The sequence below is a fragment of the Hippopotamus amphibius genome, chromosome 16 (assembly GCF_030028045.1).
Source record: "Hippopotamus amphibius kiboko isolate mHipAmp2 chromosome 16, mHipAmp2.hap2, whole genome shotgun sequence".
Taxonomy (NCBI): domain Eukaryota; kingdom Metazoa; phylum Chordata; class Mammalia; order Artiodactyla; family Hippopotamidae; genus Hippopotamus; species Hippopotamus amphibius.
This window is the reverse complement of record NC_080201.1, coordinates 42,788,959-42,815,311: the sequence shown is the minus strand read 5'-3', so window position 1 is coordinate 42,815,311 and position 26,353 is coordinate 42,788,959. Positions and strand designations below refer to the sequence as shown.

The window sequence follows — 26,353 nt, the reverse complement described above, 5'->3', positions numbered from 1 at the left end:
CCCGCACACAGTAGCATACCCGCATACTCACGCTCACACAGGCTCACACTTACGCGCACCTTCAGGGCACGGTCGCGCGTGGACGCCCACCCACACATGCCCGCGCACACATGCACACGTGCAGGCGCAGGTCCAGGACCCTCCCACGGGGTGGGGGGCGGGGGGGCGGCGCGGGGCAGTCTGGAGGCGAGCTCCCCCGCAGAGGATGCGAGCAGGGCCGGGGCGCGGGTGCCCGGCGCAGGTAGCCGCAGCGGGGCGCCCCCGCGCCCCGGCCCGCCGGTGATTACTATGCGCCAGCAGCTGTCTCGGCGCGGTGACGGCGCCTCTAATTGATCTCATTATCTCCCCTCCGTAAGGTGAAGTGCGGCGCTCGGCGGGGCCGGGCCGGCTGGCAGGCGGCGGGCCGGCGGGGGCAGCGCTCCGTCCGGGGCCGCCGCACCGCCGGGCGCGCCGCCAACGAAGGCGGGCGGCGGGCTGCCCCGCGGCCGGCGCCCGTCCCCGACGGGTGATTTCGCCCGGAAACAGCGCGGGCCCGGGCGGCGGCGACGGCGTCCTGCGTCCCTTTGTCGCTCCCACCGTCTTTGGAAATGGTTCAGAGCGCTGTTCTGTCCGATTTGCCCTCACCTTCCTCCCGCCCAGAGCCGCGCCCGCGCGGCCCGATCTCCGGGACGCTTGGCTCCTTCCGGAAGCACCAACAGTGCTCCCCGATGAGCCCTCTGCCGGGGGGCAGCCTGCGCCTGAACGGGCGCCCTTCTGGGTCGCGGGCGCCGGGCCCCAGCCCGACCCCGGTCCAGGCCCGCTCCCCACCCCTCCGGCCGCCTGCCCGCCGCACCGCCGGGTGGCCTGGCCGCTCCCCCTTTCTCCCTCCCGAGTCAGACTCTCCCTTACTGGAGGAGAGAGCACAGAAGCAGCCCAAGGAGTTGCAGGAGGGGGAAAAAAGGGAAACAGTCAGTTTGTTGTGTTTTCCTCGGGTTTGTTTTCTTGCCAAAAAAATTACCCCCTTTGTCTTTGCGCAAAAGAGGCAACGCGGGCACCTTCTGCTGGGCTCCGAGATGGTGCCAATGCGCCTTTCTTAAGGGCAGCTTCTGTTCGCTTTCTAGCCTCACCAGATATATTTTTAACATAAAAAACACTATATTTAATTGGTTATGGATCTCTGTTCTCTTAGCACTACTGGATATCACAGAAAAACACATTAGTACAGAGCAATTAGTGCGATGGCAGTAAACAACTAAGGCACTATTAAGCTGTGGGTGATTAAATAGTATTACTTTTTATTTTTTACGGTGCTAGACTAAAAGATGGAGGAGATTTAAAATATATATGTCCATTAATATTAATATAAAATATAAATAACAGGTGTCTTCCACTTCTTTAAGGTACAATATATACTCAGCACTTCACTCTGTAGAGAGCATCTCTTTTTTAATGAAAAGATCTCTTTCTTTATACACTCGAGGGCAATATTTCTTATCTTCATGCACCCGGATATTTAAGCAGAAATATTTTTTAATTGGAGTTATGGAATCAGGCAAAATAATACCCATACCTATATCACCATAAAAAAAAAAAAAGCTTCCTTCCAATTGAAATATACTCCATCATTTCTATCTCTTCAAAGAGCGAATCAAGCATTCTGTGATCAATTGACTGCAGGCGGGGGGCAAACAGGCAGGCAGTGGGTGGGCTGGGCCGGCCGGCCGGCTGCACCTTGCTCCAGGCCCACCCTCGCCCAGCGCCCGTGGCAGCCCAGGCCACTCTCCCTCCGTGTGTGTAGATCATCCTAGCGGTTCTGGCACATCTTTTCCTCGGCATCTGATTAAGTTAACAATGTGCTGCTATTTGCATGCAGATTTGCCGGGGCTTTCTCTCCAGCTGCTCCCGGAGACTTGGTCTTTCTCTGCGTTGTGATAGCACAGCAGTCCCTAAATGCAATCTTTGTCAGACCCAGGTGTGCTCTCATTGAGGACGCCTTCGTTCCAAGCAATTTTTCTTTCTGTAGCATTTATAAGGCTCTATTATAGTATAGCCACATCTGGAGGAAAATTCTCCTATTAATTATATACTTTTACCACTAGGAAGACAAATTCTAAAAGATACCAACATTTTTGTTTTTGTTGTTCTTATCGCTTTGACAGCCTGCGTTTTATTTTATTTTGTTTTGTTTTTCCAGGCATTTCAATATTTAAAGAGCCATTAACCAAGGGGGGGTGGGGTGAGTTTCCAGGAAAAGACAAACAACGACAGACCTAAAATCTTAGTGTCAGCCCTGCCTTACCTCAGTCAGGCAAATCTGAGCAAAGATACCAACTGAGGCCTCTCCAAAGGCTGTGGAGTTGGACATGGGACTCAGGATAGGGGCCAGGCAAGTGTAAAAGAGTTCTGTTCTGCTGGAATGTAAGAAAAGAAAAAAGAAAAAGAAAAAAAGCAAGTGCTATTAACCTTTAACCTCATCTGCTCCCAGGTGGACACTCGCTCACCTCACCGAAATGCCAGACCATGTGACTCCCCAACAGTCGGAAAGCAGAACCAAATTGGACCAGTGTGGTGACCCAGATAATATGTTTTCTTTACGGGGTGGGCAGTAATTTTTCAATCAGGTTTGAGGCAGATTAAAAGAAAAACCTGGAGCTAAGTATTCATTCTCATTTTTCAGAAAGAGACAACAAGAAGCTTTGCCCACAGAGTCAGAAAGTTACTTTAGAACCAGGTGGGGTTTTTTCAGTTTGTTTGGTTTGGTTTGGTTTTGGTGGTGTTGGTTTTTTTTTTTTCCTTTTTAAAAGTCTCTTTTGATATAATCAGATCAGATGGTGATGGGGGAAGCATAAAATTACTATTAAATGTAGGAGAAGTTTTAACAACTGAATAGTCCCTATTTGAATTTATAATACATTTAAAGGACTAGAAAATGTAATTTTTTATTCAAAAAATACTTTGCAAAGGGATATGTACTGCATGAACAAGAGTATGTGTGTGAACACTCGTGTGTGTTTGTGTGTGTGTGTGCGTGTGTGTGTGTAAGTGTCCTGTGCTGGGGAGGCTGCACACACACTCACACAAAGAAAGCTGAATTACTTTGAAATCAGGGAAAATTGAAATGGAGCCATTTTCGCTTTTCAAGCCAAACTCTATCAGGTAAAAATCCAAGCAGGTTTTGGCCACTTAGTCCAGCTCCTATGACAACAGCGCTGAAACTGTCTTCTCTTCCTGCCTCCAAAGCTGGCGTCAGAAAGAACCCAGGACCATGTCCCAGCAGTACCAGGGGCGACTCCCAGACAGGCACACATAAGCAGAAGATCATGAAAGAGGGCTCTTTCTGAGTCCTACCTCTGAAGGCCCCAGTCACTGCTCCCAGCCACTGGCTGCCTCTGCTCACTGGTACTAACCCCTTTGCCTCAAAATGACCAATCAGTTTCACTCTCTGCAACCATCCATTGTCTGCGTGCAGACAGATGTCAGAAAGGCCCTGCAATTAGAGTCCATCTTTAGGCCGTGCTTCAGCCTCAGTTTCTTCAGCTCTGAAATGGGAAGAATACACCCCATCCCAAGTGGGTATTACATGTATGAAGGACTGTGAATCAGGTTCAAAATATAGATGATAAATAAGCGTAAAGTTTACTGAGATTCTTTTTCCTGTCTCCCCCTCCCTGCAGGGAAATAAGCAGCAGATTCTGGGCCCTGACACTTAAAAATCTATGCATTTTTAAAAAATATTTTTAGACAAATAATGCAAAAAGAAAGAACTGATTTTTTAATTTGACCCTTCTGGGGCCACTTGCCTTTTAAATCCTCCTGCTTACTGGCATCCCAGCCCCCTCAGATACCCTCCTGCAAAAATAGAGCAGGGAGGCAGATGCAGTGGTACTGGATTACATCACTGGATAGCATGTGGCATTGAGGGGAGAAAAAATAAGAAAAGACAAATGACATTTTGCTGCTATAGTGTGCTATTTTAGTGGTGATGGCTTGACTTTTGGCCCAAACGCATATGCCAATGGCAAGGCTAACTCCAGGGACTCACAAAAAAGAATGTGTGTTCACAGCTGTACTGTACACCAATACAGATTACATGTTTTCAGTGTTGCGGCCACAACAGAATGCTAATTAACATACTGGAGTGATGAGAACGGCTGCAAGGGCCTTATTGTTCCATTATTTCATGAAGCCCAGCTGCCTTTGTTTATGTCACTTATCCTCTCGTGCCACAGGTTTTTACTCCAAAAATACTATCCCAATACAACGTTAATATTTAAAAAACAAAGAGGTGGCAGATTGTCATTTTTGTGTCAGTCTCAAACTGCAGAACTGTTAAGCTGTTCTGGTTCGGTATTTAGAAATAATTTAACAGCCATATTCAGACACTGCCTGCATTCTAACATAATGGCTGAATACTTGAACCAAGCAAATGCATAACTATCCTGACATCACTTATGAGATTTAGATTGGTCAGTTAATGGAAGTCTTTACCAGAATCAATACCATAACAGCTTCTTGAAATGAACGTGATTTTTTACACGGAGTGCTGCAAACAATAACTACAGAAATATACTACCTTTGTACCCAGCACAAAGAAGCTAAGATGCAAAATTAAGAAGCAATTACATTTTTGCAAACTAATATTACAGTCGATTATTAAAAACAAACACTTTCAAAAATATGTACTTATCATTAAATAATTGGAGAGCATTAATATCCCCTGCACCTGATTAATCATTTTTTTACACTTTTTAATAGCTGTTTCACCTACCAGCTACATTATCAGGTTGCTGTTAAGTATTGATATTGATGATTGATGTAATAATGATGAAATAAAAAGCCATATTTAGAGCTTGTTTTTTTGGTAAATATTTTTTTCATAAGCCTCATGCAAAAGAATACTGTCTGCCTACTAAATTAGTTTTTTTTTTTCCTTTTGCCTGGATTGTGCATAAAAGTGACATTCTATAAAATACAGGTTTCCTCAAATAGTGTTCCACCAGCAATCTATACATACTACAGTAATTTGCAATCACGGTCAGGGAAAGCTGTTGGCTCAAGCCCAAAATGTTTATGGTGCATTGCTTCCCCAAAGAACAAAAACGCCCTGGAGTTTTATTTCAGATTTCCCTAAATGCGCCTTTACTGACACCAGGTACAATAGTTGGGGAAATACGTAATGCCCCAGCACAGACGCCATCAACCAGGGTCATAAATTAAGTTAGAAAAGGTCTCCCCTAAAAAGTATAGCACTCCACTAATCAAAGCCACACTGTCGCTCGAGAACACGAAATCTTCCCCACAGCCAATGGAGTGAACAAGCCAGAGTTGCTTTTTAACGAGTTTAACTGGTAATCTCAGATAAATGGAGAACTGCTTGAAGTGTCTGTCTTCTATAAGGCAGTAATGAGAGGATTTAGAGCATTCTACATCCCAAACTGCACAGAACCGAGAGAATGCCACAGGTGTGTCACCATCTAGGACAGAGTGCTTTCTCAGCTATGGGCATCCCCCCACTGTGGACACAACATAGATTTTTTTTAATTGGATCCAGGAGCTAGCTAAATTATCCAACTGCTCTGTGCTTAAGCCCCCAGCTTGCTTATATACCAATAATAATAAACTTTCCATAATAGCAGCTCAGCCTATTACTGTTTTTTTTCTCTTAAAAGTGGAACCACTTTATTCTGATTGCAGCCACTGAAGAAACTCCTGAATTGGTTTCTCCTAAAACAATTGCTCAAGAATTACAGAAGGGATCCAGGTAAATAATATTCAATTACACATACCCGTATTTTGATAGGGGAACCTGCTTATCTTATGGTACCGGGAGAAAATAATATCATAACTCATCGTTTTGTAATTTGTGGGAGAATTTTCTCTTTTTCCTTTGATGTTTATTTACCAGGTCAAAGCGACAGTCAGTCCTAGCCGCACCCTGGGACAGGGATACCAACATCTCAGGCTGCACAGTCACCAACGGGTCTAGCTCTACTTGCTACAGCTTCAGCTTGAGCCTCTACATTTAATGCATTCATGTGTAGTGTGAAAAAAAAAAAAAAAAAAAGCCCTGTGCTGCCCATCTGAATATCAGAAAAGTGTTACATTTATAAATAGGAGATCAAAATCCCTTAGCGGGCAGAAATAATATCTTGAAACTAAATACATGGACCCACTATTTGGACACATTTTTAACAATCTTAATCCCACTTAAACTTTGCGAAAACTCTATTGAAAATTTAACCTCGTGCTCTTGAAGCTGAAACTGATAAAACTTAATAGCAATGAGGCAGTGAAACACTAATAAACTCATTATAGGTCACATAAATGGGCCGTCTGCAGGGCTGCCAGACAGCACACATAAGCAGCTTCACTTGCAAATAACACAGGCACGCAAGGTGGTGCGGTGTCTGTGTGGACAGTTGGAGGGAGAGGATTTGGTAGCACTTCACAATAAGTTTGCTAAATTTACTTGATCAGGCAGTTCATTTAGAAATTTCAGATGCTAATTATAGGTGGATACAGACAAGCTGATATGGAAGAATGAGTTTTCCCGAGGCCTGAAAGCCACATCAGGGCCCACTCTTGCAGAATGGATTCTGAGTCCTCAGAGCCCTTTCCACCCGACTCCCCCTCCCCAGGCAAGGTGAGCTGCTGAGGAGCCAGCTTCAACTAGGCTGCCTCCTTCGGACCCCCTGGCTTCTCCCAGCAGGATCCATGGAATTACCCCCAGAGCTGATGAGCATGGGACACTGCACCCTGAGGCCTACTTGCCAAAACCCAGGGACACACATGTTCAGTTTGGCTTAGGTGATGATTTAAGAAAATCATGTAAGAGTTTTCAACTTGCACAAACTAGCTGAGTTCCATCTGAAAATCCAGATTGCTGACCTCTCGGAAAATCCAAAGGTCTAGCCACACCAGACCCATTGCCATGGGCAACCACCAGGTGTGCACCTCCAAGTGGTCACCCCGAGTTCACTGACGGGGATGCTGTCACCCCTGCAGCATTAGAGCTATGCATCCCTAGTCTACGCCACTCAGAGGCTGCTGATCAGAGCACAGGGAAGACACAGTCCAGAGAAGCCTCACCAAAGGAAAGCTGGAGGGTGGACAGGAGGCCCTGACCATCAACCTCAACCAACACACGGCTGCGGAGGCCAGTTCTGCCCCATGCGAGACCCTGTTTGCAGAGGATCCCCTCCCTGCCATCGCAAGAAGCACCCACCAAATCCTGGAGGCACAGAAGTAGGAGGCTGGAACAGAGGCTCTGCCCTTGAGCTGTTCCAAGTCTGGGTAGGGCAATCAAGAGCAAAGATCAGACAACCAAAGACAAGGCAAATGGTGGAAGATGAGGGTCAAACCCTGCATGAAGACTTTATCAACCAGGAGGAATCACCCAGTTCCTAGCCTGGGGAGAGCGACAACAAGGCTGGGACAGGAGGGAGGGGTAGGAGGTCTGGGATAAAGAAAGGAGGAAGCAGAGAGGGAGGGGGTGGGCGAGACCATTAGAGTGGGAGACTCCACCCAGGGCTGTCACTCCCCGTGAGCAGCGGTGCCAGGAGCCAGGGTCAGAGCCAGCTCACCCTTGTCTGTTCTAGACTCTTACTACTCATCGTGCAGCTGGATCAGCCTCATCGGCACTTCCTGGGACCTGGCTAAAAACCAGCAGCTCGGGCCCCAGCCAGACCTCCTGAACCAAATCGCTGATCTCTGTACCCGCAGAGAAAGCTGCAGGGCCAGTTCTGGGGCCCCACCCCCATGTGCTTTGCATGTATGGGACATGCAGAGCCTGAAATGCAAGAGTCTTAGGACTCGAAGGTGCATTTCTAGCAGAGACACATTCCCAGTCTACTTACCTCGATGATGTTCTTTCAGACCATCAATAAATATGGCTTCAGTAGTCAAATGATATTTAATTAACATTAAACTCTTTTATTTCATGTAAGTTAGAGCCTTGCCTGAGACACTTCATTTGGAAAGTAACCTGGCACTCAAGATTAAAATGAAATATTAGCATGTCAGCGGTCGCCTCATCATGGTGTGCTCCCCTCCAGCCCTCCAACTCTGCAGGGGACAACACGGCAGTGCTTCCAAAGCTCCCCAGCAGAAGGGATTCGACACAGGGGCTTTCAGAGCTGAGGGGTTGAACTTCTTTACGTAGAAAAAGGACTGTAGCCCCCAGGAAGTGAGAAATGGAAAAACTTTATCCTTGTCAAAGTTGGAATCAAATACTGGTTTCATTCTTCTGAATTTTCTCTCTGCACCTGTCATCAAGTCTGCCTCTGCCTCCTGGCCTTTACATGAGCTCCGCCCTCTGTCCAGCTGCTGCCCCATGCTGGCAGGGCTCTGCCTTGACCTTCAGAGCTTGGACCAAACATCACCTCCCCAGAGGCGCCCTCCCCCATCACTCAGCCTCAGCGCATCCTGGTCTCCCTGCTTCACATCTGCCTTCAATACTCTGTATGGCATGTGCCCCTACAGATCAGTTTCTGGTTTCTTCCTCTATTTGTTCATTTGTTTATTGCCTGACTTCTCCAACTAGAATGTCAGCTGCATGAGGGCAGGGACTTTGCTGTGCTCCCGGCTATGTTCCCAGGGCCTAAAGCAGTGCCTGGCTCATCAATGCCAATAAATTGGATAACCTGGAAGAAATGGATAAATTCTTAGAAAAATACAATCTTCCAAGAATGAACCAGGAAGAAATAGAAACCATGAACAGACCAATCACAAGTATGGAAATTGAGGCAGTGATTAAAAATCTCCCAACACACAAAAGCCCAGGACCAGATGGGTTCACGGGCAAATTCTATCAAACATTTAGAGAAGAGCTAACACCTATCCTTCTCAAACTCTTCCAAAATATTGCAGAAGGCGGAACACTCCCAAACTCATTCTACGAGGCCACCATCACCCTGATACCAAACCCAGGCAAAGATGTCACAAAAAAAGAAAATTACAGACCAATATCACTGATGAATATAGATGCAAAAATCCTCAACAAAATACTAGCTAACAGAATCCAACAGCACATTAAAAAAATCATACACCATGATCAAGTGGGGTTTATCCCTGGGATGCAAGGATTCTTCAATATATGCAAATCAATCAACGTGAGACATCATATCAACAAATTGAAGGATAAAAACCATATGATCATCTCAATAGATGCAGAAAAAGCTTTTGACAAAGTTCAACATCCATTTATGATAAAAGCTCTTCATAAAATGGGCATAGAAGGAAATTACCTCAACATAATAAAAGCCATATATGAGAAACCAAAAGCCAACATTGTTCTCAATGGGGAAAAACTGGAAGAATTCCCTCTAAGAACAGGAACAAGACAAGGGTGTCCACGCTCACCATTATTATTCAACATAGTTTTGGAAGTTTTAGCCACAGCAATCAGAGAAGAAAAAGAAATAAAAGGAATCCAAATTGGAAAAGAAGAAGTAAAATTGTCACTCTTTGCAGATGACATGATAGTATACATAGAAAACCCTAAAGACTCTACCAGAAAACTGCTAGCACTAATTGATGAGTTGAATAAAGTAGCAGGATACAAAATTAATGCACAGAAATCTCTTGCATTCCTATACACTAACAACGGAAGAGCAGAAAGAGAAATTGAGGAAACTCTCCCATTCACCATTTCAACCAAAAGAATAAAATACCTAGGAATAAACCTGCCCGAAGAGGCAAAAGATCTGTATGCAGAAAACTTTAAGACACTGATGAAAGAAATCAAAGACGACACAAACAGATGGAGGGACATACCATGTTCCTGGATTGGAAGAATCAACATCGTGAAAATGTCTGTACTACCCAAAGCAATTTACAGATTCAATGCAATCCCAATCAAATTACCAACGGCATTTTTCACAGACCTAGAGCAAGAAATCTTACGATTTGTATGGAAATGCAAAAGACCCCGAATAGCCAAAGCAATCTTGAGAAGGAAAAATGGAGTTGGTGGAATCAGGCTTCCTGACTTCAAACTATACTACAAGGCCATAGTGATCAAGACAGTATGGTACTGGCACAAAAATAGAAAGGAAGATCAATGGAATAGAACAGAGAACTCAGAAGCCCAAACACATATGGGCACCTTATCTTTGACAAAGGAGGCACGAATATACAATGGAAAAAAGACAGCCTCTTCAATAAGTGGTGCTGGGAAAATTGAACAGCAACATGTAAAAGAATGAAATTAGAACACTTCCTAACACCATACACAAAAATAAACTCCAAATGGATTAAAGACCTACATGTAAGGCCAGACACTATAAAACTCCTAGAGGAAAACATAAGCAGAACACTCTATAACATACATCAAAGCAAGATCCTTTTTGACCCACCTCCTAGAATCGTGGAAATAAAATCAAGAATAAATAAATGGGACCTCATGAAACTGAAAAGCTTTTGCACAGCGAAAGAAACCATAAGCAAGACTAAAAGGCAACCCTCAGAATGGGAAAAAATAGTTGCCTATGAAACAACGGACAAAGGATTAACCTCCAAAATATACAAGCAGCTCATGAAGCTTAATACCAAAAAAGCAAATAACCCAATCCACAAATGGGCAGAAGACCTAAATAGACACTTCTCCAAAGAAGACATACAGAAGGCCAACAAACACATGAAAAGATGCTCAACATCACTCATCATCAGAGAAATGCAAGTCAAAGCCACAATGAGGTATCACCTCACACCGATCAGAATGGCCATCATCACAAAATCTGGAAACAACAAATGTTGGAGAGGGTGTGGAGAAAAGGGAACTCTCCTGCACTGTTGGTGGGACTGTACGTTGGTACAGCCACTATGGAAAACAATTTGGAGGTTCCTTAAAAAACTACAAATAGAACTACCATATGATCCAGTCATCCCACTCCTGGGCATATACCCAAAGAAAACCATAATCCCAAAAGAAACATGTACCATAATGTTTATTGCAGCACTATTTACAATAGCCAGGACATGGAAGCAACCGAAATGCCCATCGACAAATGAATGGATACAGAAGATGTGGCATATATATACAATGGAATATTACTCAGCTATAAAAAGGGATGAGATGGAGCTATATGTAATGAGGTGGATAGACCTACAGTCTGTCATACAGAGTGAAGTAAGTCAGAAAGACAAATATTGTATGTTAACTCACATATACGGAATCTAAAAATGGTACTGATGAACTCAGTGACAAGAACAAGGACGCAGGTGCAGAGAATGGACTGGAGAACTCGAGGTTTGGGAGGGGGCGGGGGGTGAAGGGGAAGCTGAGACGAAGCGAGAGAATAGCACAGACATATATATAGTACCAACTGTAAAACAGATAGCCAGTGGGAAGTTGTTGTATAACAAAGGGAGTTCAACTCGAGGGTGGAAGATGCCTTAGAGGACTGGGATGGGGAGGGTGGGGGGGACTCGAGGGGGGGCGGGAGTCAAGGAAGGGAGGGAATACGGGGATATGTGTATAAAAACAGATGATTGAACTTGGTGTACCCCCAAAAAAATAATAAATAAATAAATAAAATTTAAAAAAAAAGGAGGATGAAAGAAAAGGGGTGGGGGGAATAGGAGACGATAGATAGATAGATGACAGATGACAGATAGATATAGATAGATAGATAGATAGATAGATAGATAGATAGATAGATAGATAGATAGTCATAGACACAAGGTTGATAGATACATAGCTACAGAGAGGGGCAGTGGATAGGATGGAAAGATGTATAGAGAGATAGATTCATAGACAGAACTGATGCATAGACTAGCGACAGCTAGCTCAATTGTTCAGACACTTAGGGTGGCCATCAAGAAGGAAAGGGACAGAGTCAGAAAGCACGGTCCAGCAACTGCTCACAGCATTGTCAGATGTGACCAGGGCATCGTATGATTAAATGTCAATTAGGGATTTTGAGGGCAGGGTCATGAGATCAAGGAGTCGAGGAGAACTTGCTGGAGGGGTTGGGAAGGGGCTTCCTCAGGGCCTGGGGAGGCAGTGGCTTCATGGAGTAACTTGAACTAGATCCTAGGGACCTGGCTGGGTGCAAACATTCCAATAGGGCGACCCAGTGATCCCCAGAGGCTTGCATGCCGACACACAAGACGGTTTTAGGTAATACACACAAAAAAACTCCTTTAAAAACAATTAATACTTAATTATTTTACTGTTTGATATGAAAAAATATATAGTGGGTATATCAAACCAGAGATTTCATAGAGATTATTATTTAGGACAAAGCTAAATATAATATTTAATTAAAAGAAGTGTATCTCAAAAAAAATCAAAGATAGGAAAATGTGGTATGCGGTACAGTAAAAATCAAAAAGGAGGTGTGTGAGTAACAAAAGTGGCTGGCTTAGAGCTAAGGAGTCATTCTGGGCATAAACTGTGCCCCCCACACCCCCCATCAGGAAGGGCCTGGGACGGTCTCATCCACAGGTAGCCTTGATCTCTGGCTCTGGTCCCCAGCTGGGCTGTCAGAGGCAGGTGTGGGCCTCACAGTCCGTCCCTGGGTTTGTGGAAGTGGCAAGGATGTGTCCAAGCACACCTGGCCCTCCCTGGGCACCCATCCCTGCTCTTCCAAAGCTGTGAGGGAAGCAGGGAGGGCTCCAAGAAAGAAATCCACAGGCTGGTCCTGGCCTCTTCCAGAGGCAGCCACAGCAGCCCCAACAAGTCCCTCCCCTTCTGAAGGGGAGAAGGAGAAAGAGAGAGAAGGAAGGGAGAGAGGGAAAGAGGGAGGGAGGCGAAAGAAAGAGAGAGGGAGGGAGGGGTGGAGGGAGGCGGGAGAGAGAGGGAGAAGGGTAGGGAGGGGGCAGGGAGGGAAGAAGGAAGGGAGGAGGGAGGGAGAGAGAAGAGAGAGAGCGAGAGCGAGCACGCCAGGCAGAGAGGCTATCTAAAGACCAAACACTGGCTAAAGGCCTTATCAGGAAGAAAAATTTTTCAATGCATGAACTCTATTTATACCCTGAATAAACAAGATAATTATGTGTTCGTTTTATAAGTTGTGCCTTGATTTCAAGATCACCAGTGGCCACGAATGTTTGGATTTCATATAAGCATGTTTAAAAGCCATGGGTCTCGACCCTCTGACCAGGAAGCTAAGCTTAGTCAACACTTTCACACTGTGATCAAGGCATAAAGCAGAGAGTTGAACAAACTAACATTTCACTCTTGGAATTGAAGTATAAGCAGAAGAACTGATGAATCTGCTAATTGTTCCATTGTTCTTGTCTGCTCTTGACATTGGCATATACCCCTTGTATAACCCCAAGTGCATCTTTTGTATATGTATGAAAAGAAAAATGAGTATGACCCTGATGAATACAAAGTGTATGGGGGGGCGGGGGGGTGAAAGGGCAATCTCTTTTTTATTATTTTTTAAAGGCCAACGTGCTGTGCACAGTTCATGGCCCTGGCCTGAGGTGTGTGCAAACTGCCTACAGCTGAGCACCAGGGCAGGCCAGACAGCCTGGACACCCCAGCCCCAGCACTGTCACTGCGGTGCCTCTCTCACTGAGGTCACTGAGGGCCCCAAACAAGAGAAGGGCACCATCCGGTTCTGTTCTTTCTCCCCGCTCCCATGTCCACTGCCCTAGGTCAGCATCAGATAGCGCAAACTGTCTTCCCGACACCCATTTCTAGGCTATGTCCCAGCTCATTCCAAATACCCTTACCTAATAGGCAACCTCGCTCCCATCCGGCTCCAACCCACACCCCCATTCACACTTACTTAATCCTAAGTTCCAACAAAATGGAGCTACTTGTCACCCCCAACACCAAGCCCACGCCCCGTTTTCCCACGTCTCCCCCTTTCCTGCCCCCATAGGAATGGTCGCCTGAGCCCCTCCAAACATACCCCTCCTCCCAGCCCCAAATGCACCTGGCAAGCTCCCGCCTTCTGCAAGCAACTGCTCTCTGGCCTTCTCCTCGCCTCAACGTATGAAATCTTCCTGGTCCCCAAGGCTCAGCTCCAAAGCCAGCTTCTCCATGAAGCTCTTCGTGAGCCATGAGACGGGTGTGGTTTCCCTTTCCTAAAATGATGTGCAGTGCTGAGCACGAAGAGTGGACACAACAGGCAGCAGCTCCCTCATCGCTGGCCAGCACCTCATTCATTTTGCTCTTAGCAACAGGTCTCCTCCCCGAGTCTGGATCCATGGCTCCCTGGTTAATCTCTGAGGTGGCCCAGGCCACATTCCCTTGTCATCAGCGCCCTGTGCAGCCTCTCCGCTCTGTATTTGTACCCATGCATTGCTTAGGATAGAGGCAGGGCTCTCACATTTCTGTTGACTTAAACTATACTGAAGAATGACATGTCTTACCCCGCTACAGGCACATCCTTTTAGACCCAGTGTCAGTGAATTCTCAGGGACAGGTTTTGGGGCCCTGCTAACTTGCAGCCCTGGTTAGAGCTGCCTCTGGGGAAGCAGTGACCTCCAGGGCCCTCCAGGCTCAAACCTGGACTGAACACACCAGCCCCCATGCTAGCTCCACAGAAAAGCTGGACTCTGAGGGCGTCTCCTCCACCATCGCTGCAACTCACCAGGCAGCAGACGGACCCTGGAGGCACCAAGACCAAATCAGAGTCTTCAGTTGATTTTAACTGCCAATTTCTCTCTGACTCTAAAACAAGACCAATAATGGCCAGTCTGTTTTCAGGGGAACAAAAGCATAATTTGACCTTGCTGGAGATTAAACCTCAAATACAGAACCTGCGTTAAAATTCTATTTTGACTGCCCTCCTATAAGCAGGAAGGGCACGGTGGCTCTGGGCCTCTCTACATATTTTCCTTCAAGGCAATGGATCCTCTGAGCCCAATTTCACAGAGCTGGAGCTGGTGTAAGGATCACCCTGGACTGTGAGAGCCAGCACTACTGCCTGGCCATCAATGTCTCTCTCTCTCTCTCTCACTCTCTCTCTCACACACACACACACACACACACACACACACACACACACACGCACGCGCGCACACACACGTACACCTGGTCTCCCCGATAGGTTACACTGATAGGTTACACACATGCAGAGATACAGAAGGAAAACCAAGACTTTTCATCTTGCTTTCCTTTACCACTGGGCTCATACCTTGCACATAAAGACCACCTGGGTTAGTGAAAGAGAAAAGTCATTTTGTCTTTATTTTACTCATAACATACCATTGCGTACACAGATCTTCATTTCCTATATAAAGTTAAAAGATTTGTGTCCACTTTACTTTCTGTGCATAATCCTTTTTTATTTTAATCAGAATGCCTGAAAACAAAGACAATAATTTCAAAAAACACAAGTAATACTGCAAAACCATCAGAATAGATAGCTGTTCTTGACTTTCCCCCCTTTTCAGAAGGAAGAAAGGGAACCAGCGATGAGAAAGCTTGGGCCTACAGAAAGGAAAAAAGTCTCCCTTAGAGACCTGCTTTTTCCTCAATTTAGCCACAGTGCCCAGAGAGAGAGGGAGAACCCAGGTTCTAGAAAGGGTAGGCTTGGCAAAGATAACTCCCCAGTGAAAGAGCCACCTCGGGAGTAGCTGGGACAAGACAGACATGGCTGGCCCACCCAGGACCTCAGTCTGCAGGCCTGGACCCACGAGCAGCAGAGCAGCAGGGAACAGCTAGAACATCTGCCCGTGGGCAGTGGGTCCAGGCCTACCTGGAGTCCCTGTGCTTCTCCGGGCCAAGCCTCGTCCTCCCTACAGAGCAGCCTTCCAGAGCACCAGCCTGTGTTGCCCTGCCCCCAGCAGACTGCCTTCACAAGAGCGTCCTGGAAACGTGCCTGCCTGGCCCCTAGGACGGGCACCCTCCGCTCCACGGCTGTGGCTGCAGGAGTCAGAGGAGCACTTAGCCCGGGGTCTCCAGGACCCTCCTGAGGGTGGCAGCTCGCCCACTTGGGATGTGCTGTGGTCATGGGGAGACCAGGCAAGGGCAACAGCGAAAGTGAATTTTTTTGAGCTGAGCTCCAATCCAGATCCCTCTCACTGCACCTCTTCAGCCGCCCAAGCCTCAATGCGTGGGACAGACCAACGTCCACAGAAGGCCAGCAGCGCAAGTGAGGCGCCATGGGTTAATGAGCCACTTTTTTTTTAAATTTTGTGGTGTCTATTTGCAAAGCTGACCTAATGCACGGCCTCACAGCTCTCAACCTCTGAAGGGCCAAGAGGGACACAGGAGCCTTTGTCTGGTGGCAAACAAAGGCCAAGTCATGGCAGAGTGGACCCTGAGGTGACGTGGGCTGCCCACCCCCTGCAAGGATGCCTGCCCTACGAGGCCTCTCGCTGGGCAGATTCAGAGGGAAGAGGCAGAAGGAGATGCATGTCCAGCCTCGGCCTGGTCCCCAGTCTTGGAAAGGGCTCACTCCAAGGGCTCATCCCAAACCCAGGCAGAGCTGGCATTTCTCTGCCCTGCGAACTTGCACAAAGAGATGCGTCTCCAAAAAGAAAGATCAAATTCACATTCTGAACCTTCATTGAAGCGGGTCGTTTTGACTTCACTAGGCCTCTGCCCTGACTCCCTCGCTCCAGAGGAAAACCCCCAAAAGGTCTTTCAATTCTAACCTGGTTGCAAAGCAGAAAGCACCATTATTAGCTCCATAAACTAATCAAGCGGCATTTAAAGGGAAAGAATATGACATAAAGCTTTTGTGTTCAGAAAGGAAAGGGAGAAAGAAAGAAAGGAAAAAGAGGGAGAGAAAAAGAAAACAGAAAGAAGAAAAGAAACCCAGCAGCAGCAGCGGCAGAATCATAGGGAAGGAGAAGCCGTCACCCAGACACCAGGGACGGTGGCTCAGGCTGCTGCCGGATGGCAAGAAGGGTTAAATTTATGTTCCATTACAAGTCCCCTTTTTTTTGGTTTCATCTTCTCAGTAAAACACATAACTTAAAATGAAATCAAATATTAAAAATGACAGACTATATAAGTGCTGTGAGTAACTTCAGGTCACGGAGGGAGGGAAAAGCTGGCAAGTCGTCAGGCACTATCTGTCAGAGTGAATTAGAAACAATCAACAGAGACTGAAAGGGAAGGTGATTGTTATTAAGCAGCGGGGCTGTGAGCAGGCTACCCAGATGTGGTCATGCATATAAAGGACAGGAAACAGCAGTTTAATTCAGGAAGCCCTGGCGAACAGGGCAGCAGAGAGGAGAAAAGTCCTTTGTCGCTAATAAGCTGGAAGTTACTTTGATAACAGCAGGGTTAGACTCGAGAATAAAACACATTTCTTTCACTACCACACACCATTAATATCACAGAAATGTGGTCGGAAGAAATGCCCGGCACAGGCGGGTTAGCCACTGGCCTCCCCAGCAGCCGCCGGGGAAAGCCGGTTCCCCATCTCCTTCCACGGCCAGGCGCTCTCTGACCACCTCGGACTGGCTGTCCCCCTCCAGCAATGTCATAGGACCGAAAAGAATAACGATAGTATTTCATTATTTCCCAGTGTCAGGCCCTCTCGCTGCCGTGGCCTGTGGGGAAGGTGCGAGCCCGGCAAACAGCCTGGATATAATGAAGTCCATGTATGCAGCAACGACAAACAATTTTATATGCAGACAAGGCCCGATTTCATAAGAAATTACTTATGCAGGCGTTCTGCAATTATCCTGTGATACTTTCAGGCAACAGTCTGACAGCAGTTGTGCAAACAATAAAGGGATTACAGAAATAAAAACAAATAATATTACACACACAGAAACTCCATGTTGCATGTGGACGGGTGAAGGGAGTGTACAGGGATGAGCGGAGCCAGGCAGGGGCCAACAGGAAGTAAGGCCCAGAGACCAGCAACCCCTTCCCAGCGCACAGACAATGCTGGTCCACAGCGCTCTGAAGGAGCTGCTGTGAGCAGCTCTATGGGGTCTGACCCCGTCTCAGGGGATGCTGGGCCACCTGCCTGCTTCCCAGGGCAGCTGAGGACCTGGGTCACCTGGAAGGAGCAGAGTCACAGGACCAGGACATGCACTGGATGGGCTGAGCCGCCTCGCCATTTCTCTCCCCCACCAGGTAGCCTCCCAGGCCAGAAAGCATCTTCTTCATCAGCCTCATCCCAGGATCAACACAGGCCAACCATGTCCAGTGGCAGCCAGAGTTTCCACTCAGCTTGGTGCAGGGTCAGGACCATCCCAGCCCAAACACAGGTGATCAGGGTACGTGAGTCAGCCACACTTCACACTCGAGGACTGAGGCATCTGCCCATGCAGCCCCATGACTGGCATGAGGAGGGATCGTTCTATGGCCTGCTCCTGGGGGCAGAATCACATGCCATCCATCACTGTGTCCCCATATTAGACACGGGCAGGCGCCCTATAACTCATGTGTTGGGGAGACACAGAAAGAGGTGGGTTGTGGAGGCCTGGAGACGGGCATCCTGACCACCTTTCCTTGACCACCTCTTCCCACTGCTGCACCTCTTCTGGGCATTGGACCACCCCATGCAGCCAGCGACATTCCTCAGCCTCCCTGCGGTAACAGAACGCAGGGCGGAAGAATGAGGCCCAGGGCCTGCAAATGCTGCCTTCACTTCATGTGCTTCCAGAGCCTGGGCTGTGCTGCTGGCAGCTCAGGTCAGCACTGGCCAGTCCTCATTGCACACCCGCTGCTTGTATAAGCCTGTGCTTAGCATGGGTGCAGAAGTCACGTAGTATGGGTCAAAGCTCCATCCAGTCCACAGATATACTTGCCTTTGCAGAAAGTTTTTTTTCAATTTAATTAGTTGCCAACATTGGAGGAAAAGAAAAGAACTAGTTTTTATTTTTATTTTTTTTTTTTTTACTTCTTTTTTCCTTAAAAACTAGGAAGACCTGGAAAAATTCTGCCCACATTCCCAAGTGCAATCGATGAGAGCCGAGTGGCCCCCTGCAGTGGGATCAGCTTTCCCTAGTCTGCTCCGCACACATCCAGCTTCCTGCATTTCCCACCTGAACCCTGAATTTGGGTTTAGGACAACTCCCCAGAGGGAGATGCCCAGGCTGGGCCAAGGCCTATCTGGGTGCCTCCCCACAGCATGCTCTGGGGCAGAGTCCAAGCCCGCCCCGGCCAAGCTGCCTTCAGCACTGACCATCTTTGTCCAAAACCTTTAGCATTTTACATCCCTAAAATGGGCTACTGAGATACCTGAGGGGAACCTCAAATTGCCTGCGCAGGTATCAGGAACCCACAGCCAGAGTCCTGGCCTCGTTGTGTCCTGGGTGTTGGTATAAATCTGACCTAGGCAGGTCTTGGGCTTTGGACATCCCTGCATTCCAGAAAATTTGGAAAGAAATGTGGATTTGATATATATTGAGCTCGCTGAAACCAAAGTACAACAAATTCTAATGATTACAATATGCGGATGTGAGGCGTTAGTCAATCAAGACATCAGTGAATGACCGCTGACCGCCCACAGTGTGCCAGGACTGCGCGGGATGCTGTGCGAGCTCCTGAGGTGACCGGGACACCAGCCCCACTCCCTGCTGGTGCCTCCTTTCAGCTAAGCAGGGCCCCCAAGCTGTCTGGAACTGCCTGCGGGGTGGCCTGTTGTACCCAGGTGAGAATGGCTCTGCCAATGACTCGCTGTGTGATCTTGAGCAAGTCCCTAGCCCTCTCCGGGCCTCAGTCTCTTCACCTATAAAATAAAGGTGCCTTTGATTGCAAAAGTTTCTGCCAGCCCTAGGGCTCTATGGGTCTAGGAATTACCTAGAATTTCTAAACGGAGTCCTACTTAACAATAGTACCTGTACTGCCCAAGGGAAAAGAAGCCTAAACTATAACCACCAAGAATCTTCACTCTTAAGCTCATTCAGCATGTTATTAGATGACCCACGAATCAGCACTGACAAAGAAGTGATCACCAGCAGTTTGGAGTTAACACTTCTTGGTAGTGACTGGACCACGCTTACACCTCGCTGAGGCTACACAGACTTAGGGAGACCTGATCAAAGGGAGCCGCAAAGTCTTCCACCTGCAGCTCTGCCTGAGCCCACAGCAGCAGGGGCTCAGCTGGGTCCAGAGGAGCAGCCAAAGGGCACTGTGGCCCCCATGTGACTGACCACCTCTCCTATACCCATGGGGCCTGCAATCCCTGACTCCCTGTTTTAGACAAGTCACAAGGACACTCCTCATTATGGCCACAGCGAACAACCCACCAAGAGTTGATTCAAGCCGCTTGCAGAGTTCTGGCACCTAGGAGCATTCCTACACCTGGAAAGGTGGGTTTCTCAAGACACACCCTCTGGTTAAAAGCAACATAAACATAAAAGAAAGGCAATTGTCCTCGCCATGGTCTACCAAGGCGTGTCTATGCAGGCCCTACAACCCACCAACCCTCTCCCCAGAGCTCAGTGAGCTCCCGCCTCGATGGCCTACGCTCTGTCCCCCACACATGCTGGGTTCTTCCCCACCACAGGGCCTTTGCACGCCCTACTCTCTCTGCCAGGAAAGCTCTTCCTCCAGACCGTCACCGGCTGACTCCTCTGTGTCCTTCAGACTTCTCACTTCCAATGTGCCTTCTTCAGGCGGGCCATCCCTGATCACCCAAGTACATATACTCCCCCTCCTTCCCTTCTCACCCCAGACATTTCCTCACGGCATTCATCACTATCTGACATCATCTTATCCATGGTTGTCTTGTCTACCGCGTCCCAGCCCCACAACATAAGCTCCCTAAGGGTGGGGAGCTTGTCTGTCTTGTCCAAGGCTATATCCAGGGCTCTCCATGGCCAAGGGATTAGGCTCCAAAATCAGAAAGAAGCATGCTCGAACCTTGGCCTCACCATCCAGCAGCTGTGTGACCTGGGGGAAGCCACTCAAATTCTCTGACCTCAGTTTCCACATCTGGAAAATGGAACTAATAAGAGCAAGGGAACTGATGAGGATTAAGATAACCCCAAGAAACTCTTAGACCAGAACCTGGTTCACTCTACCTTCCATCTGGAGTTAAAATCTTTTCTGATTTTATTTTTCTCTCAGGCAAAATGAGAGTCATGGGATCTTCCTTTCCTACCTCATTCAGCGGCTACAAAAGAGTTCGCAAGGATCCTTACCTCCATGAGCCTGGAGATCTCCCGGTGAAGATCAAATGCGACGCAAAGCCCCACGCACTTATGCAGGGCTTATCATCATTATCACACAGAAATTACAGTTATTCACTCCCTCCTCTGTGCTCCCCAAGTACCGCTCCTGCAGCATTTAACTGAGGTAATTACTGCTGCGGGAAGCCTGTTGACTCACACGTCTGCACCAGGACGCGGGGCTGCCTCAGGACAGCACCCTGAGCCCAGGGTCCTGCACGTGCCCCAGGGACAGCAGGAGCCACTCTGTGTCTGTCTGGTGGAGGGGAGGCCCTGTGGTCTCTGAGAGCCAATTCCTTCTAGAAGTCATTGGGCCGCAAGACCAGCATAGGGTCTTTATGAAGGATAAAGCTGTGGAGAGCTGCACAGCCACGCCTTCAGACTCTGCCTCCAATCCCTGTTGGGGTTGCTCTGGAAATTCATGTTGTGGCAGAACAGTCAATCATTTTCTGACGTGCATGAGGGGTTCAGTTACCAACAGGTTGCTTAGGGTTTCTGTGCAACGGTGCTTTGGTTGTCCCAAAGCTGTATTTGTATAGTATTTGACTTTAAAAAGTTAAGCGTCCATTTCAAAGGATGGAGAGGGCGTTGGTGGAGAGGAACGGGAGCAAGACTTCCCTAACAGGTACCTTCAGAAGTCCAGAAATGTCTCAACCAGCTCATCATAATTCCAGGCTCCAGGGCCGGAGAATCGTGTGTACTGGGGCTGGGAGTGAGCAAGAGGCTGGAAAGGAGATGCCCACACACTCTCCGCCTGTTTCTAAAGCCTGTCCCCTTTCCTGGTCTCCAGGGCACAGAATTTGCTCTTAGATATAAAGTTCTAACCCTACTCCAGTTTACACGATCCCAAATTATTCCAAGATGTACATCCTCCATGCAGGAAAATCTCCTCACCTGCTCATGGCCAATTCCAAGAACATCCCGTCATCTTTATCTTCTCTGAGGTCCAAAACACATCAAGTGATTAACTTTTTAAAACACATGCCTCGGGCGGGCAGGAAACCTGGTGAGGCCAGTGCCTCCGCCTATGCCACAGGGTCTCAGCAACCACGTGCAGGATGGCCACATTTCATTCACAGAAGAAGCCCAAGTCACTCCAGCTCCCGCCCTCAGTCGCCCCACTGGGTCAGGCACCGTGATTCACCCTCCTCTTCCCTTCTCATCCTGATGTGGGTCAAGCGGAAAAGGCAGCACCCTGGCAGTGCCTCCTTGCCCACCTCAAGAGGCACAGAGCGTGGAATGTTCCAGAGGAAGCTGGTGTGCTTGCTCGCTGGGGGAAGCCAGCCCCTCCCCTACCTGAGGCCCCTGGCAGTGATGCTAAGCTAGGCCTTCAGAAACCGTGAGCATCCACGCGGCAGAATCCCTACCATCAATGTAGCAGCTAAATATTGTAAGACTCCTAACTCCCCCATCTGTGTTTTGCCTCCCAAGAGGGAAAATAGTCTTCACAGACATTCCCTGATCTGGCAGGCAAATTCTAAACCTTACTGGCAACTGCAGGCTTGTTTTCCCAACCAAACAGCTATGGAACCAAAAATTGTTCTGCCTGCGTTATGCTGAGGAGGGAACTAGCCAAACCGCTCAGTCTGGAGGCCTGGGAAGCCCGTGGCTGCCTGCATTGCCAGCCGAGCCGGGCGTTAAGAGGTCCCCCAGCCACCGGAGGCCCGCCCGCCCTCCACGGACGGATACAACTGCTGGGGTTCGCTGCTCGTTTTCTTAACACGGAATACACCCACCAAGAAGCTGATGGAAAACACTCACCACAGTGTGAAATCAACACTTTCTAACTAACTCAAAGAAAGGGGGTAAAAAAAGGGAAAACTTCCAACCCTTCGGCTGCAGATATTTCCTCCTACGAAATTGCAGGAGCCAGCGGCACCGCCATTGCCCTGGCCCTGCCACCGAGTCGACCTTGGTGCCCTGGCCTCTCACTTCCCATTTTATGGTATTTCCCTGCACTTTTCCTAGCCCTTCCCAGTCTTAATAGCGGAACCCTGCACCTGTGCAATTGCTAATAAACCACATCTGATGATAACTGTGGAAGTCTAATTGATAGGGGCCTTTATCGACTGGCCTTGATGTCTATCTGAGGTTCTCAACAGCCAAGATTTAAATGTTTCATTTTATTTTTAACTTTCACTTTTCCACATTTCAGCAATGTCAGGCAAAGAGGTATGGTTTTACTATCAGAAAGAATCATGGTGCAGAATAATTTATGACTTCAGCTTGGGCTTTCAGAAAAGCTATTTCAAATCTTCACTTTGATTTGGTTGTATCAAAACTACTCAAAATAACAGCGGCACTTTCTTGGAACCAGAATATGTTAGCAGCACCTCAGGATTTCGAACTGAAGCCTCGTATTATCCCAGAAGAAAACTTAAGAAAGGAATTAAGCCACAGAGAGAAAAGTAACATTTTTTTCATGATTCCTTTGTTCCCCCTCCCCACCCATCCCCAAACACACCCAAACCTCGAAGGAATGCCTCCCCCACGGCGAAAGGTCCTGCCAGCCACCACTCACCCAGGGCTATGGGCAGGTAGAGGAATCCTACCTGGGTAGGGGAGAGGCTGGGAGGAAGCCCCTGGCCCGGGGGGGAGGCAGGGGGAGAGGGGAGCTGTTTGGTTGGGATTTGTGTTAGGTCAACGCAACAAAGCAGAAGGAAGTGATGTGTGTCCAGGGCAAAGAGTTCTAATATCGTAAGACTTACCTTAGCAGCTTAACTGCATACTTGTCTTAAGGACTGTCAGTCTGGTGAGAAAATACCCCAGGAAGGATGCAGCTGACCTAGGCACTGACAGATTGCCAGAGGGGCGTCCCAGTTCCCTATCACAAAAGGAAATATAGAAAGAAATGATGTAAAGGGAAATGTAACAAATTCACCAAATCACAGCAATATGCAGAGGTCAAGGAAATTCAACTGAAAAGGTTAAAGATGAAATCAAATCCGGTGTATGAGAATGAAAATCTATCCCAATGCAAGGCCACTGGTGACGTGCTGTAGACAAGAAGCTAAATACTGCCTAGCACTGGGATCTTTCATTTTCATCAGATCAATAAAAGCTTATATTTATCAGGATTCCAAGCAGCTGCCACTTCTGACAACCTCCACTTTATTTTCTCACTCCTTGCGCTGTATCAGGGCAAAGAGGAGAGGAGAAGCAGCTTTTAATGCTATTTACACCTGAAGACACAATTCCATTAAGAGGTCCTGTTTTGTTAAAGAAACAGGGAATGATATGATTATATTGGCAGGAGCGGGAAGTCTCTTTGTTCTTCCCCCCATGTTTTCCCCTTTGCAATCCAAACCCAGCACGAAGATTTCCTGACATGAAGTCCATGTGTGAGCACTTTTTTGTTCAAACTTACAATTTACAAAGAGAGAAAGGCTTTCTGCTAAAACAGTTACCACTCTAATCATCTGTACAACAATATTTGCTATCAGGCATTCTAAATAGATTATCACCAGTCCATCTGTGTCATTATTGATTTATAAGGCTTTAAGCAGCTTTAGAATGGAAGCTTTCCCACTGAAGGGTTTCTTGTATAAATCAGAGCCGTGCTCAAATATAGCAGCCATCACTCAAGATATTGTTCTTAAAATCATAACAAGAAGGAGAAAATGATAAATTGCTTGTAATATACTGATCCAAACTGATATGCAAATCTTGTTTTTTAAATATATTACTTGAGTAAAAAGAGGCATCATTAACATATGAATGCTATATGCAAATGATAGTGACAGAGCAGATGTTGGCGCATGTAATTGACCTATATGTGAATTGCATCAGAACCCTTAACTCTATTAATTCACTACCCAGTAACTAGATATTGTCCAAAAAGTACATTCTTTGAAACCATATACTGGAAGCAAAGCTGACAGGGTTCCAAGGATTCTGAAACAAGGTCACTGTCACTAGTATTTTGCTGTCATCTGCATTCCCCTTCTTATAGATGACATCATCATGGGGCCGTGTAAATCGATCACTTAATAGCATTGAGAAAATACTGCAGTGGGGAACAGGTTATAAAAAAAATGCCCCAGTTTTATTCTTTTTCTTGGCAGAAATGTCATACCTCTTAAACTGAGGGTTTGTGCATGAGTGCACTGTGAAACACACAGATGCCATTTTATTCCCCGTCTTTATTTTTCCACTTCTTCTCAGAATGACATTAAATTGTATTAAATAGCCTTTTGTCCACAGGGCACAGACCACCCCGCATATGATAATGTATTAATGCCCCACGTTCCAGCCACTGAGCTGAAACATTCTGAGACTTGGAGGATAAGTATGAAGCACCATTGTGTGTATAGCCTGCTAACAACTGTGACACATACTAATAGAAACATACCTAATAAATTACTGCTTTCAGGTCTAGCAAGCTGACATTTCTCTGCAAGGGACAATTTTATATTTGTGGCACAGAACAAAATTGCTTCATATGAAGCCACTGTGGATTAGCATAAAAATTAACACTTAAATTTCAGCTTATTTTCCACCCTCTCCTCCTGCCACAACAATCAATTCCTCTTATAAATCTGATTAGATTTTATGATGCTTATTATTCAGAGCATGTCTCAACACAGCATTCACAGGCTTGAAGACTATTTGTTTAAATAGAAAAAAGAAGCAGATAAATCTATAGGTATTTTTTATTACCCCATTCCCCACCAGTTTCTTTCTCATATTGTAACATCAGTAATTGATTGCACACATTAATTAACATGTAAGGTAGAAATTCTGCATTATGCATGATTTATTTTCCTATCTGGTGAGTAGGTTTGTCTGCTGCCCTTGTGTTTCTAGGACATTGGGCTCGATTCTGGTCCAGACATAAATGCCAATGCTCATTCCCCCTGAAAGTTATTAATGTCAGATATGAAATGAGATTTTTGATTTCACCTGCTTACTAATCCACAAAAGCTGTTTTGAGTGATGCAGGCTTAAACGCCAAAATTTGAAATGATATATTGCTATATCTGATAACATGCAAATATGTTCATTAGACATAATTTAGCAGGAGAGAATAGCAACACTTTTATAACTAGTCTAGGTCAAAAATGGTTGTTAATTAAACAAGTCATGAAAAATGGCATTACGAGGAGACTGTCCAGCAGACACCAGACTTTCCAATGATATGCCGCTGATAGGTGCCCAATGCTTTCTGATAAAACAGGGCGAAAAAAAACTTTCTTAGCACTTCACATAATCTACAGCAACGTTAACAAAACTATACCCACATTAAGAACCTCAAATTGATCACAAATTCTTCTTAGATTTTAATGGGAACGCACTACGCTTCTCCATTTGAAGATGCGATTTCACTTTC

General features: G+C 46.8%; 1 protein-coding gene across 1 annotated transcript in view; it reads right to left on the bottom strand.

Moving 5' to 3' along the window:
* Positions 1 to 23,794, bottom strand: part of ZNF536 (zinc finger protein 536) — a 308,162-nt gene extending 284,368 nt beyond the window's left edge. Inside the window, exon 1 of the mRNA XM_057712666.1 lies at positions 23,733 to 23,794. The gene's annotated coding sequence lies outside the window, so the exon portion shown is untranslated. The remainder of the gene's footprint in view (positions 1 to 23,732) is intronic.
* Between the last annotated feature and the right edge of the window lie 2,559 nt (positions 23,795 to 26,353).